At 44.9% G+C, this 13,604-nt stretch overlaps 1 protein-coding gene across 1 annotated transcript in view; it reads right to left on the reverse strand.

Annotated features, from left to right (window-relative positions):
• Nup93 (nucleoporin 93) overlaps positions 1-11,982 on the reverse strand; it is a 104,465-nt gene extending 92,483 nt beyond the window's left edge. Inside the window, exon 1 of the mRNA XM_005345611.2 lies at positions 11,921-11,982. The gene's annotated coding sequence lies outside the window, so the exon portion shown is untranslated. The remainder of the gene's footprint in view (positions 1-11,920) is intronic.
• Positions 11,983-13,604: the final 1,622 nt, after the last annotated feature.

Raw genomic sequence — 13,604 nt, forward strand, 5'->3', positions numbered from 1 at the left:
AAAGGGGGCTGGAGAGATGGCTCAGAGGTTAAGAATACTGGCTGTTCTTCCAGAGGTCCTGAGTTCAATTCCCAGCAACCGCATGGTGGCTCACAACCATCTGTACTGAGATCTGGTGCCCTGCTCTGGCGTGTGGGCATACATCGAGGCAGAATAAATAAATAAATATTAAAAAAAAAAAAATTGGTCTGCTTATTTCAATTCAGGTGCAATAAAACGTGGAGTTTTAATTATGAAACAACATGGTCATTTCCCTATTTTCTCAAAGTAACCATGTTAAATAATCAAATCAGAAAAGAGCAGATATCTAAATATTCAAACTACTGAGCACTTCTAAACCATTCTAAGTCAGTGTCCTCATAAAATGGTACCTTTAGCAGTCTTCTAAGTGGCCTCAATCTTGGTCTCGAGATATTTCTGCGTGTTGTATAAAAACGTTCTCACCTGTTTCTAGTACTACCGCTTACTGGTTTCTCTCCTTCTGCCTTTAAGTCCCATCCACAAGCAGAATACTCCTTTTCACCTGCCGGGCCTTACGACAACTCCCAAACCGAGGTTCACCGAGTTCTTTAAAGACTACTACATGGAGCACGGCTGGCACGTGCCTATAATCTAAGCATTTGGAGGCAGGAGGATGAGGAATCCAAAGCACCCTTGGCTATTGATTCCCAACTGAAAGGATGTATAGTCATCTAGGATGCAAGTTTCGGGACACACCTGTGAGGGATCGTCTGGGTTAGGTCAGTGTCTGGGTATTTCAGAGACGAACTATCTACAGTGGGTTAACTGAGGCAGCCAGACCCAACCTAAATATGGGTGGTACCTCTCCATGGCCTGAGATCCTGTACTAAGTGAAAAGGAGAAAGCCAGTGAAACACAGTACTCATTCTTCTTCCTGACTGCAGATGCAGTGACCAGCCCTCATGACTTCTCCACCAAACTGAGAGCCCGGAGAAACCTCCCTCACATTGCTTTCATCACAGTACTGTGCCACAGCAACCAGAAAAGTAATATAGCTACAGTTTGCGGCCAACCTGGACTACATAACATTCTCAAAAGCAAAAAGGACCATTGGGTCATCCCAGAAATAGCTACTATTCAGTAGCTCTGTTTTGAACCTGTTCTTCCCAGAACACATTCCAGAGACCAGAGTCTTCAGAACCTCCAAACTGAGAAGAAACAAAGGGAAGCATAAAAGACCTCAGAGCTAGCCAGCTCAAGTGTGGCTAGTCTCCTAGAAGCAAGGGAAAGGCTTCGTAGGCCAGTCTCTGTCACTACTCAACATTGTCACTGTAGCTTGACAACAGCCACAGAGAACATACAAGCAAATAAGCATGTCTGCTTGCCAGCAAAACTTAATAACATATGTTACAGTTTGAATTTCATATTACTTTAACATGAAATATTATCCTTTTTAGAGTCTTTTCAATGATTTAAAGACATGAAAACCCTTCGCAGCTTTTCTAATCCTGGAAGTGTGTCTAAACTGCTAAGTCATGGTTTGATGCTAGTGCTAAGCACCTGGCTAAGTCACACACGCACTGGGCTCTAATAGTGTAAACAGGTGCAAATGAAGGCTGGGGATGCAACTCAGGGTAGAGCACTTCTCTAGCACACACAGGCCTGGTTCTGATTCCTAGTGCTTTTAAATAAAAGATTAAATGAGGGGCTGGAGAGATGGCTCAGAGGTTAAGAACATTCACTGTTCTTCGAGAGAACTTGGGCTCAATTCTTAGTTACCACATGGTGGCTCACAACAGCCTATAACTCCAGCCCAGGAGATCTGATGTCCCTTCTGGCCACCGTGGGCACTGTATGCATGCACATGGTGCACAAACATACATTCAGGAAAACATTCCCACACAAAAAATAAACCTCAAAGCCCACCTCCAGTGACATACTTCCTTCTAAACAGTGCCATCAATTGGGGACCAAGTATTTAAATGCTCACAACTATGGAGGGACATCTCATTCAAACCACAACTCACATCTATATAATCAAACAGTACTCAGTACCAGCATAATTCTAATTTTACCATGTACCCAAATACTATCTCTTTCAACCACAAAGATCGTCCACCCTTAAAAAAAAAAAAAAGGCAATTAGCACTACTATATTTTGGGAGATATTGTCAAAGATAGACATTGGGAGTTAGGAAGATGGACTGGTGGATAAAGAATGTGCCTACTACGCAAACATGTGGACCTGATTCTGGACACCCCCCCCCCAACAACCACTTAAAAAGCCAGGCCTAGTGGTATATACCTTCATTCCCAGCAATGGGAAATGAAGAAGTAAGGATTAGGGGAAGGAAGCACTCTGCCCTACCAGTCAGTCTAGGCAAATGGACAAGATCCAAGTTGAAACATAAGTCTCAAAGAATAAAATGGAAAGTAGTAAAAAGAAGACAACCAACACTGACTTCTAGCCTCCAAAAAAACATGAGTGCACACACACATGCACACAATGGGAAATTTATACATAGCAGGCAGCTAGATCTGTGAGTTCAAGGCCAGCCTGGTGTACAAAGTGAGTTCCAAGACAGTCAGGGCTACACAGAGAAAAAAATGTGTGTGTGTGTGTGTGTGTATGTGTGTATGTGTGTGTGTGTGTGTGTGTGTGTGGTGGTGGTGGTGGGGGAGACACGACCCACAAAGAAAAGCAGTAGTATTTTTTGTTTTGTTTCTTTGTTGTGCAGAATCTCATTAATTCTATAACCACTAGTCTGGAAATCATTAAGTGGCCCAGCGTGGTTTTAAACGCAAGGTGATCCTTCTGCCTCAGCCTCCCAAGTGCTAGGATTACATGTATGAACTGCCAAATCCACATAGCAAAATTAATTTTAAAAACTTTAAACAGTTAAAAAGAAAAAAGGGCTGGATAAATGGTTAAGAGGATTTCAGCACCCACATGGCGGTTCATAACCACCTATTAACTCCAGTTTCAGGGAATCTCTGGCCTCACTGGACACCAGAAATGCATGTAGTGCACATTCGCACATGCAGTCAAAACACTTAACACACACACAAATTAAAATTTAAAAAATTTAAAACTACTTATACACATAAAAGAATTATAATAAACCTAATGGGGGTGGGGTAAGGAGACAGCTCAGAGGTTAAGAGCACTTGCTGTTCTTCCAGAGGACCTGAGTTTGATTCCCAGCACACAATGGTGGCTCACAACCATCTCTAACTGCAGTTCCAGGGGATCCATGGCTCTCTTCTGGCCTTTGAGGGCACTGGGCACACATGTGGTACACAAACATACATGTAAGCAAAACACTCAACAAAAATAAAAATAATTTTTAGGAGCCAAGGACCTGTAAAATGGCTCAGGGGATAATGGTGCTAGCAGCTAAATCTGACAGTCTGAGTTCAATCCCTGGGATCACATGGTGGAGAGAACCAACTCCTGAAGGCTGTTTTTTGACCTCCACATAAGCAGTCACAGCTGCAATTATGTTCACATTTGCACTTGTGACCACAAATGAGTGATACATAATACAAAAATAAAATGCAATTGAAAAAAATGTTAATTATGGTTTTGTGTAACTGTAAAACATTGGAACTAGAAGGATCTGGGGAAACAGAACACTGTTCCACAAGCATAAGACCTAAGTTCAAATCCCCAGAACCCAAGTAGAACCCTGATACATAGTAAGAGTGTCTGTAATAGCACAAGCATCTAGAATCCCAGCATTCCTAAGGGGAGACAGCAAGCAGAGACAGAATTCTCAGAAGCTAGCGTGGCATACTCAGCAGAAAAAAGAACAAAGACTCATCTTAAACATGGTGGAAGGGGAGAACCAACACCAGAGGCTGTCCTCTGACCAACAGACATGTCGCCATGGTATGTAAGCCTATATTCACACACAGGAACACATGTATGCATGTACTCTTAAAAACAAGGTTGTTGGATAATTCTCTAGACATAGTCTTCTGGGGAACCCACACAGAAAAGGATCTGGGTAAGCACTGCCCAGGAAGACTTGGTGTTTGCAGTAAGGAATGTACAGTGTCAGAAAATGCCACTTGTATTAGTTCATCTCCAGGTAGCAAAGAGAGTAACCCATTAGCACACACAAACACAAATGAACTTTCTAAGGACTTTACATAAGGAAATTTCTGGTGAACTCCAGATTGTTGGGGCAGAAGTCCTAGCTAGAAAAAGAAAGCACGAGAGCAGACCCCAGGAGCTCCACCCCACACCCAACCTCTCACTCTGGAACTGCACTGTGCAGGGTAATTTCTAAGCGACTGCCCTCACTGCCACACAGACACCGTCTGTCTTTAGACTCACCTTTAAACTCCTCAGAAGGAGCAGTCCTACTTTAGAGGTGACACAAATTCTTTTACCCTAGGAATAAAGCAGGCTCCATCTTCCAGCTGGCGTAAACAGACAGGTGACCAAGGCAGTCTAAAGGCCCCTGACTCTGGTTCTCACCTATACATAACTTTGCCTCCTGGGGCCATGTGTCAGTGTTCTGAGTCACTTTTTGTGGTGGGTTGAATAGAAATGGTCCGCATAGACTCATGTGTTTGAATGCTTGACCTATAGGGAGTAGCATTATTGGCCTTTTTAGAGGAAGTGTGTCACTGTGGGGGCAGGCTCTGAGGTCTTATATGCTCAAGATATGCCCACTGTGGCTCAGTCTCCTTTTCCAATTCCACATCTGCCTGCATGCCACCCATCATGACGATAATAAACTAACCCTCTAAACTGTAAGCCAGTTCCAATTCTCCTTTATGAGTTGCCATAGTAATGGTATCTCTTCACAGCAATAAAACCCTAACTAAGATACTTTTGAATGTCACAATTTCAGTAGAAGACATAGTATTGTTATTAGAGAGTGGAGGCCAGGGTTTCTGCTGAACATCCTATAACACACACCTCTCACAAAGAATTGATACAAAATATTAATAGTTTCTAAGCTGAGAAACCCTCTGTAAACCAAGATAGGTGTCTTAGTTAGGGTTACTATTGCTGCGATAAAACACCATGAGCAAAGCAACTTGGTGAGGAAAGGGTTTATTCATCTTACCATTCCACATCACAGTCCATCATCAAAGGAACTCAAGCAGGCAGGAACCTGGAGGCAGAAGCTGAGGCAGAGGCCATGGAGGGTGTTGCTTACTGGCTTGCTCAGCCTGCTTTCTTATAGAATCCAGGACCACCAGCCCAGGGATGGCATCACCCACACTATAAATCACTAATTAAGAAAATGCCCTACAGGCTTTTTTACAGCTGATCTTATGGAAGTATTTTGCTATTTGAGGTTCCTTCCTCTCAGATGACTCCAGCTGTGTCAAGGTAACATAAAACTATCAAGCACAGTAGGTTTCAAAGGTATACATAGAGACACTATGACCCCTGGAAAAAGTGCATGTTTTTTAAATATCAGAAAAACAATATAGATTTACTAGGCAGTAACAACAACTTAAGAGCCTTCCCCCTCAAAATAATTTAAAAATCACTGTATACACAAAATTATTGTATTTTGTTTTTTAAGGTGGTATATACCCTAGTATATCATACAGCAATGAAAAAGATCAAATTATAGTCTATACTACCAGCAAGATTCCCTCTCAAAATGAAGGAGGCAAGCTACATGAGTCTAGTTAAAAACAGAAAAAAACTAATCTATTGTGCTAGAAACCAGAATACTGGTTACCCAGGGGCTCAGATGGAGTACTGATGAGGAATGAGCATAGCAGACCCTTCTGGGTACTGTGGACTGAATTGTGGCCCTTCAAAATTATGCCAATGGAATGACATAAGGAAATGAGGCCTTTGGGAGGCATTAAGTTTAAATAAAGTGATAAATGGTAGGGCCCATAAGATGCACTTGGTACCTGTCTATGAAATCATAAAAGAGCTAGCCTTCTCCCATCCACTCCCCCTCAGGCATTTGCCAAGGAGAGACCATGTGTGCACAGTGAGAGCAAGATGGTAGCCATTAACAAGACCCTCACCAGCACCCAACCATGCATAAACCTCCAATTTCCAAAGCAGAAAGATAAACCCTTTCAGAAGGGTTTGGTCTTTTCTATTTGTACACTGTGCTTTGTTTTGTTCTGACAAGATCTTGTCATGTAGCTAAACTGGCCTAGAAAACAGAATCCTACCTCTGCCTCCAGAATGCTGGGTTACAAAAAACCAAGTCCAGTTGAAATTTCTGGTTAAGCACCCAACCTTTACCCACTGATCTATCTTATCAGCCTCAAAGAAACTTTCTGAAAGAAACAGGTAGGTATTAGACATTACTGCTAATGCCTAGTAAAAACTTTGAAACCAAATTCTATTCACCTCCTACCTAAACAGACAAAAAGGACATTCAGATTCTTACAAGATGTTCCAACTGCAGTTGCTGGCTTCTCACAAGGCCTGGCTGTCATTCCTTAAGCTCAAGCCCTTGTGCGACACTAGGCACTGCCTCCTGTCAACCTACTGTTTTTCTGACATCACTTTTCTTATAATGCTCTTGCTCAGGAACCCTCTTGGGCCCCACTCACAGGGATGCATCCCAGCGAGACTGCTTTGGACTCCGACATCCGATCACCAGATTTACTGTCCATGAACATCCCTTTACTTGCCCTGCCCTGGCTTCTATTCACTTTTACCAAACAAAAACAATCACTCAAGCTCCAAACAGCTAGTTCAGCCTTATATTTTGAGACTCTGGGCAAGGGAATAACTCCCTCTGTGACTCATCTTTAAAACTCACTCCCGGGCTGGAGAGGTGGCTCAGCGGTTAAGAGCACCAGCTGCTCTTCCAGAGGTCCTGAGTTCAATTCCCAGCAACCACATGGTGGCTCACAGCCATCTGTAATGAGATCTGGCGCCCTCTTCTGGCCTGCTGGCATACATGGAAGGAATGTTGTATACATAATAAATAAATAAATCTTAAAAAAAAAAAAACTCACTCCCTCCCCTGCCACATAATAACCATTCAATAAATAAACATTAGTAAGGTCAATTCAAGTCTCAACCTAATACTATAATTTAGATAGATGTGTGTTATGGTCAAAGTATGCTAAGATCAATGGGCTAAGAGCTTGGTCCCAGTGTGGCAATGTTTAGAGTGATGGAACCTGTAGGAAGTTGGGCCCAGTGGGAAAACCCTCCCTGTTCCCTGGCTTCCTGTCTTACCATGTGACCCCCCATGTGTGTCATGGTGGTACCTACCATGAGTCCATTTATTCTTAACACACACAAACACGAGTCCACTTCTGTTTATTCCACCACTACCATTCTACTCCAATTGCACACAGCACATCCAGGTGACACAGTAGCCTCCTCCAGGGTTGGTTTCCCTGTTCCTAACATTGACACCTTCGCTACCCAGTATATTTTCTGCCTAGCATGCTCACGGCCCTAGTTTCAAATTTCAGAACTACAAAAAAAATGTGGGGTTTTTTTTGGGGGGGGCTAACTAAACCTTCACTAACTCACATCATCTGTAAACTACAGTCCAGCCGGATGTGGTGGCTCCTGCCTGTAATCCCAGCTACCCAGAAGGCTGAGGCAGGTGGTACTCAGCAATAGGGCTTGTTTAGCACGCATGAGATCTGTCCCTGTACCGACCCCTGCCCTCCTGCTACACTTTTTCCCACGACTATGTGCTTTGGCCCTATGACTTCCTGTTGGTTCTTCAAATACACTAAACTCATGGCTGTCACTGGCTTCTACAGTCACCACTTCATCTGCACCTCCAGTGCATTCGTCCCTAAACGTCAATGAGGCTTACCCCTTATTCCATTCGGTCTCTGTGCATGGGTCTTCTTTATGAAGAAGCTAAGACACTCCAGCTAAATCAGTCCCACACTTCTATACTCTACCCTGAAAGAAGCTAATCAATACCAGGCACATGGCTACTTGTTTGGTAATCCAACATCTACGTCCTCGTAGGATCCTGGAGTCTGGTGTACCTGTCCTGCTCGTTTTCACAACACCAATTTCTAGTGCCATGAACTCATACACCAAAGACACTCCAAAATCACTGTTAGGAGAGGGGACCTTTAGTGGACCTTAAAGACCAACACAGGGATTTAGGAAAGAAATTTCTGGTAGTGTCTGAGATTTTTCTGGTAGTCTGGGGGATTAGGCTACTATCTGAGCGCACTGGCCTGCGGTGGCTGACTGGGGAGGGCGTGTGTGGCACAAGTATGAGGATCTGAGTCTGCATCCTCGCAGTCACATATAAAGCGGGGTGTGGTGGTACCAGTCTGACCCCAGCACTGAGGGAGGTGGACACTGACTGGTAGATCCTGCTGATCCACTGGACAACCAGTCTGACCTATCGGTAGGCTCCAGGCTCAGTGAGCACCACTATCTCAAAAACTGCAGTGGAATGATAGCTACTTAAAGCACCCTGACCTCTGACACACACATACACAAATACACACACATGCATGCCTCAAACACAAACAAAATGTGAGGCTACAAATATTTCAAGCTTTAGGTTATTTGAGACAGAAGAGACACAGCTATGGAAAGACCATGAAGGCAAAACAAAGACTCCTGCATCTCTGAGTTATGATTCTTCCTCCAAAGCAATTATTTCTAATTGTCCACCTGATACCGGTACCTGCCTGATCTATGGGTGCCAGCAACAATTTCAGCTCTTCACCTTGGGTCCCTGTAACAGCCAATTTAGCCAGAAACCATCTGCTCCCTCTCACCTGAGCCCATACTATCTCCAAGTTTACTTCTCATACTGTTCTGACCTTGTGCCTTCTTCCTGATTACCTCAGCAACCTCCCATTTCTTCTAACTCATTCTCTCCATGGCCAAAGTGGCTGTTCCAGAATACCTCCCACCTTAAACTCATCGGGGGCACCTTCAACCCCTACATAAGTGTTCAGGCTTTGACACAGCTGCAACCTTCAACTTCTCCCAACCATACCTTGGCAGTTCTCCGCTCCTGGGGCACCTTATGCAGTTCTCCCCTTCGCTTTCCAGTACTTGTCAGGACACACATCCCCACCCCAAACACAGCGAGCTCCTATGCCTACTTCCAAGTCACAGGGCAGGTCTACCGCCCCAAAGGCCCTCCCCGATTACTCTGAACCTTCTATTTGCTCCTCCCCAGTGGAGTCACTGTGACCATCTTTTTCCAGAAATGTCTTCCTGTAGGAGAAGGTTCACAGGTACTTAACTCTGAACCCCAAGAAGCAAAGTCTGCTAATTAAAATGACCTGTAGTCTTAAGAGACCTGGGTCCTCTCACTTCCTAATCTTTGCTCTGACACCTCCTCACCGCCTTGATACAGCTACCTTGTAGGCTGAGGGGCTGGGGAGATGGCTCAGCAGTTAGGAGGTTTACTGTTCTTTAGAGAGTCCTAATTCAGTTCCCAGCACCCACACCAAAGATTTACAACTGTCTGAAACTCTAGCTCCAGGGAATATAACACTCTCTTCCGGCCTCCATGGAAACATCCACATATAGAATACACACAACAACACATGGGGGTTGGGGTCCAAACTCACCACAGCTCCAACTGTCCCCGTTTCATGGTTTTTACACTTGCTGCTCCCACTGCCAGAAAATTTGTTGCTATTCTCATGGTTTTGTTTCATTAAGGTCTCTCTTTCAATATCCCTGTCCCTTCCTCCAATACAAGGGATCAAACCCAGAGCCTTGCTCATGGTAGGCAAGTGCTCCTTACAGTTCTAGACCTTTAAAACTAGTCCTGAACTACATTTTATATTTACGTGTTTATTGTTTATTTATGTGATACCTTCAAAGGAATAGCAAGCCTGTCTCATTCACCACATCTTCAAGCCTATGATATCAAAAACATTTGTTTATTTTATATTTATTGAGCACCTATCTACTCTACTGTGTGCCAGACCAAGGGACTAGCCACTCATGTTCTACAGGGAGAAGACAAACAATACATGGAACATGTAAAAGCTAACTGCTAAAAACAATTAAAGCAGTGAAGACAGGAGTCTTACACCCTACATGCACCTCTAATAAAAACTCCAAGTAAGAAGACAGGCAAAGCAGACATCCAACTGCAAGAGCAAAGCCCTGAAGTCAAAACATGTTCAGCACCTGTACAGGAGGGTAGCAGACAAAGAGAGCGTGGATCAGATTACTTGAAAGGCTTACAGCTTACTGAAGCACAATCAATAAAAAACTCAGAGAGAGAAACTGGGGTTCAACCTCAAGATCTGAAAAGCAAAGCAGCCAGCCACTGGCTCTTACCTCAACCTCAGTTCAAAATGGCGATCCTGCCTCCAGGATCTTTGCCTTTGAGATCTTCAGGCTGAACCTCAATTTCTCTCTCTGAGTTTTTATTAATTATGCTTCAGCTCACTACGGGGAGCTTATTTTTATCATTATTACTATTAGTATGAGAAGACTTACTGGAGAGTTAGGGAAAATGAGGATTCTTCAGACAGAATCTCACTTGTAGTCCAGGCTGACCTCAAACTTGAAATCCTCCTGCCTCAAATTCCTAAGCCCCAGGATGACAAGCATGCACCAGCACATTCAGCTTGGGAGTGGGGGTATAATCTGACAAGCTCTTTAGCTGCTGGTGAAAAAGCAAGGCAAAAGCAGGAGGCACAGATGAAAAACTAGTTCAACAATGCAACTGAGAAGTGATGGTGACTTGTGTCTTGGTGGCAAACACTGAATATGGACTGGCGGGAAGAGAGGGAGCAACCAATGAAGACTCAAAGATTGCTGGTCGGACCCTTTTTGTATCACTAAATGAGAGAAAGTGGAATGAGGGGTACAGTACTTGCCTAACAAAGCCTTGGAATCTCTCCCAAATGCAAGAAGAGGAGGAGGAAGGGGAGGGAAAAGGAGGAAAAGGACAGCAGCAGGCAAATACTGCTAGACTTCATTTCACACGAGTGTCACCCCAGCACAGAGGAAACTAAGATGGGAGGATCAAAGTTTAAGGCAGGCCTGGGATGCACAGCAGAAAACCTACCCCCCCCCAAGTAAAATATTTAAATCAATCAATCAATCAATAGGGTGAGGAGCCGTTTGGCGGAGGAAAACAGAAGGGAGTTTGCTATCTTTATGCTCTGTTTCAGCAGGTGATCAGACAATCTGAAGATGTATAAGGGTCAAGGAGGAGCCTAGGCTGAAAATATAAATACAGGCTCTTAGCCTAATGCACAGGAATTTAAAGCTAGGAGAGCTCAGCATAAATTAAAAAAATAAAAATAAAAATGCCCAAGCACACGGACAGTGGCTAAATGTGGAGAAAAGATGCTTGGGTATTTTTATGAAATAAACGAATGTTCCTAGTACAGTTACAGGTTTGGGGTACAGACACAACACAAAATGTGTCCCCAAACAAAATTCCAGCGCTGACCTCTGCTTGTGTTGAAAGCCATCTATGGGGGGCAGGACTGGGCCAGGGTCTAACATAGACCATGCTGTCTTCAAACTCCCTTTGACAAGCGACAGCAAGCCCAACACGCTGTGATGTTCTTTCAAAAGGAACCCAATATACTTCAGGATCCCTTACAGAAGACAGGATGCAGGGTACCCAGAGACAGGTGAGCCAGCCGGAGTGGCAACCATTAGCATCCTGTTGGTTTATCAGTAGAGGGGACAAGAGTTGACAGGGCTTCGCTGGGTCGTCTTCCTTTACTCGGAAGAGCCATTCTCTGGAAGGACGACCCCAGCCCCCCAAGAGCGCAGCCAGGCCCGATGACGCCTGGCAGCCGTGAGCGTGGGTGGGCGTGGCGATCGAGCCCCAGTGGGGAGGACCACGCTCGGAAGAGCCTAGTCACAGCACTGGATGAGGTGTCGCCGGGCGGCGTTCCCAGCTGACTCAAGACAGGAAGCGCGAGCCTCGTGGCTACGAACTCCGGACGGGGTTCCGATCAGCCTCGGGGCCAGGACAAGAACCTGGGGCCGTGACCACGCGCGGCTCGCACTCCTTACCTGGCTCTGCCGCCGCTCTGCCGTCTGCTCCCGGCTGCTGCACTACGCCGCCGCCGCTTCTCGCGCCGCTCGCCCGCGCTTCCTGATTGGCCGAGGCGGCCGCTCCCAGAAGCCCCTGCGCGTTGGGCCGCCAAATAAACTTTATGGACACCCGCGAGAGCGGACACGGACATGGGCGGGGCTGGGGCGGAGCCTGAGGCGGAGCTGTCGTTGCAAGTTAGTCAAGGGAGCTCCGCCCTCCTCCCCGCCCACGTGGTTGGAGTTGACGGGACTAGAAGAAGCATTTCCGCAGTCCCCCTAGCTGGACAAATCTAGAGAGATCTGCCATCCTCTGTAGAGTTCCAGCCAAGTGCCAGGGCTTATTCTAGACGGTCAGGACATGGTGACTTCCACCGCCAAAAGATCCTTGGCTTCAAGCAGTTCTCAGCCTGGGCAGGGAAATAAAACATAGGTAACTGCAGGAGTTACTAGGAGAGCTAGGAACTGAAATGCAAACTAATTGAAGAAAATGGTTGAATAGCCAGGGAAGGCTTCTCCTAGGTGACATTCTCCTAAGTGGAAGATGAAAGCATATTTCAGGGTTTCTAGGAGAAAAGCCTGTGGTTTGGCAGCCTGAACAAGCTAGCCTGGGCTGCCCATGCCTATAGGCCTGTAAGAGAAAAGAGCAATGGGGAAATGCAGAGAAAAGAGATTGCTTCAATGTGGCCACTACAGGAACAGGAACAAAATGTGTCACTGGGATATACAAGGACACTAATGGAGATTCTGAGTCTGGTAGGCAGAAGAAATTTAAAAGCAGACTCAGAAGGAAACTAAAGGGCAATTTTGTTGGGAATTTGAGAGAAAAATAACAGGGCAGGCAAGCTATAAATCTCAGCAATTGCTGAGAGGAGAGACCTGAATAAGAGGATGTTTTAAGTTAGAATTAGAATTCAAAAAAAAAAAATTCAAAAGAGGTCGGGCAGTGGTGGTGCATGTCCTTAACCCCAGCACTTGGGAGATAGAAGCAGGCAGAACTCTGAGCCCAGCCTGGTCTTTAGAGTGAGTTCCAGAACAGTCAGGGCTACACAGAGAAACCCTGTCTCGAAAAAAACAAACAAACCAACCAACAAACAAAACAGACAAAAGAGTAGAATTCAAAAGGGGAACAGGCTTAACTCTGAGGATCTGTAAGTAACTGTATCAACCAACAATATGACTTCTGGTGTATTTACACCTCCTATCCCCTTAGCATCATGGTGTGTGTGTGTGTGTGTGTGTGTGTGTGTGTGTGTGTGTGTGTGTGTGTTCTGGTCCCCAAGGTCAAAAGAGGTCATCATATCCCCTAGAGCTGAAGTTACAAGTGGTTGTGAGCCGCAGATGCTGGGTAACAGACCCAACAAGAGCAGTATGTTGAGCCATTGCTTCAGCTCCCATATTACCTTTCAAGTGTTAAAGAGGCATTTTTCGGGGTGCACAGTATTAGGCGCGTCTAGTCTTTCAGTGAAGGTCACAGTCATGATATAATAATGAGGAACATGTAAACAGGCCTAGACAAAGTTGTCATCATTAGTAATTCTAGTTTGCAAGATACCTATGTGGTAAAGTGTTATCTTAAACTTTGCTTTACATACTTAGGGAACATAAATTCAATTAACATACAAAGAAACCGACACTAATTAGCATTATAGCTGCACAGAAATTC

The sequence above is a fragment of the Microtus ochrogaster genome, chromosome 4 (genome assembly GCF_000317375.1).
Source record: "Microtus ochrogaster isolate Prairie Vole_2 chromosome 4, MicOch1.0, whole genome shotgun sequence".
In the NCBI taxonomy this organism is placed as follows: Eukaryota; Metazoa; Chordata; class Mammalia; order Rodentia; family Cricetidae; genus Microtus; species Microtus ochrogaster.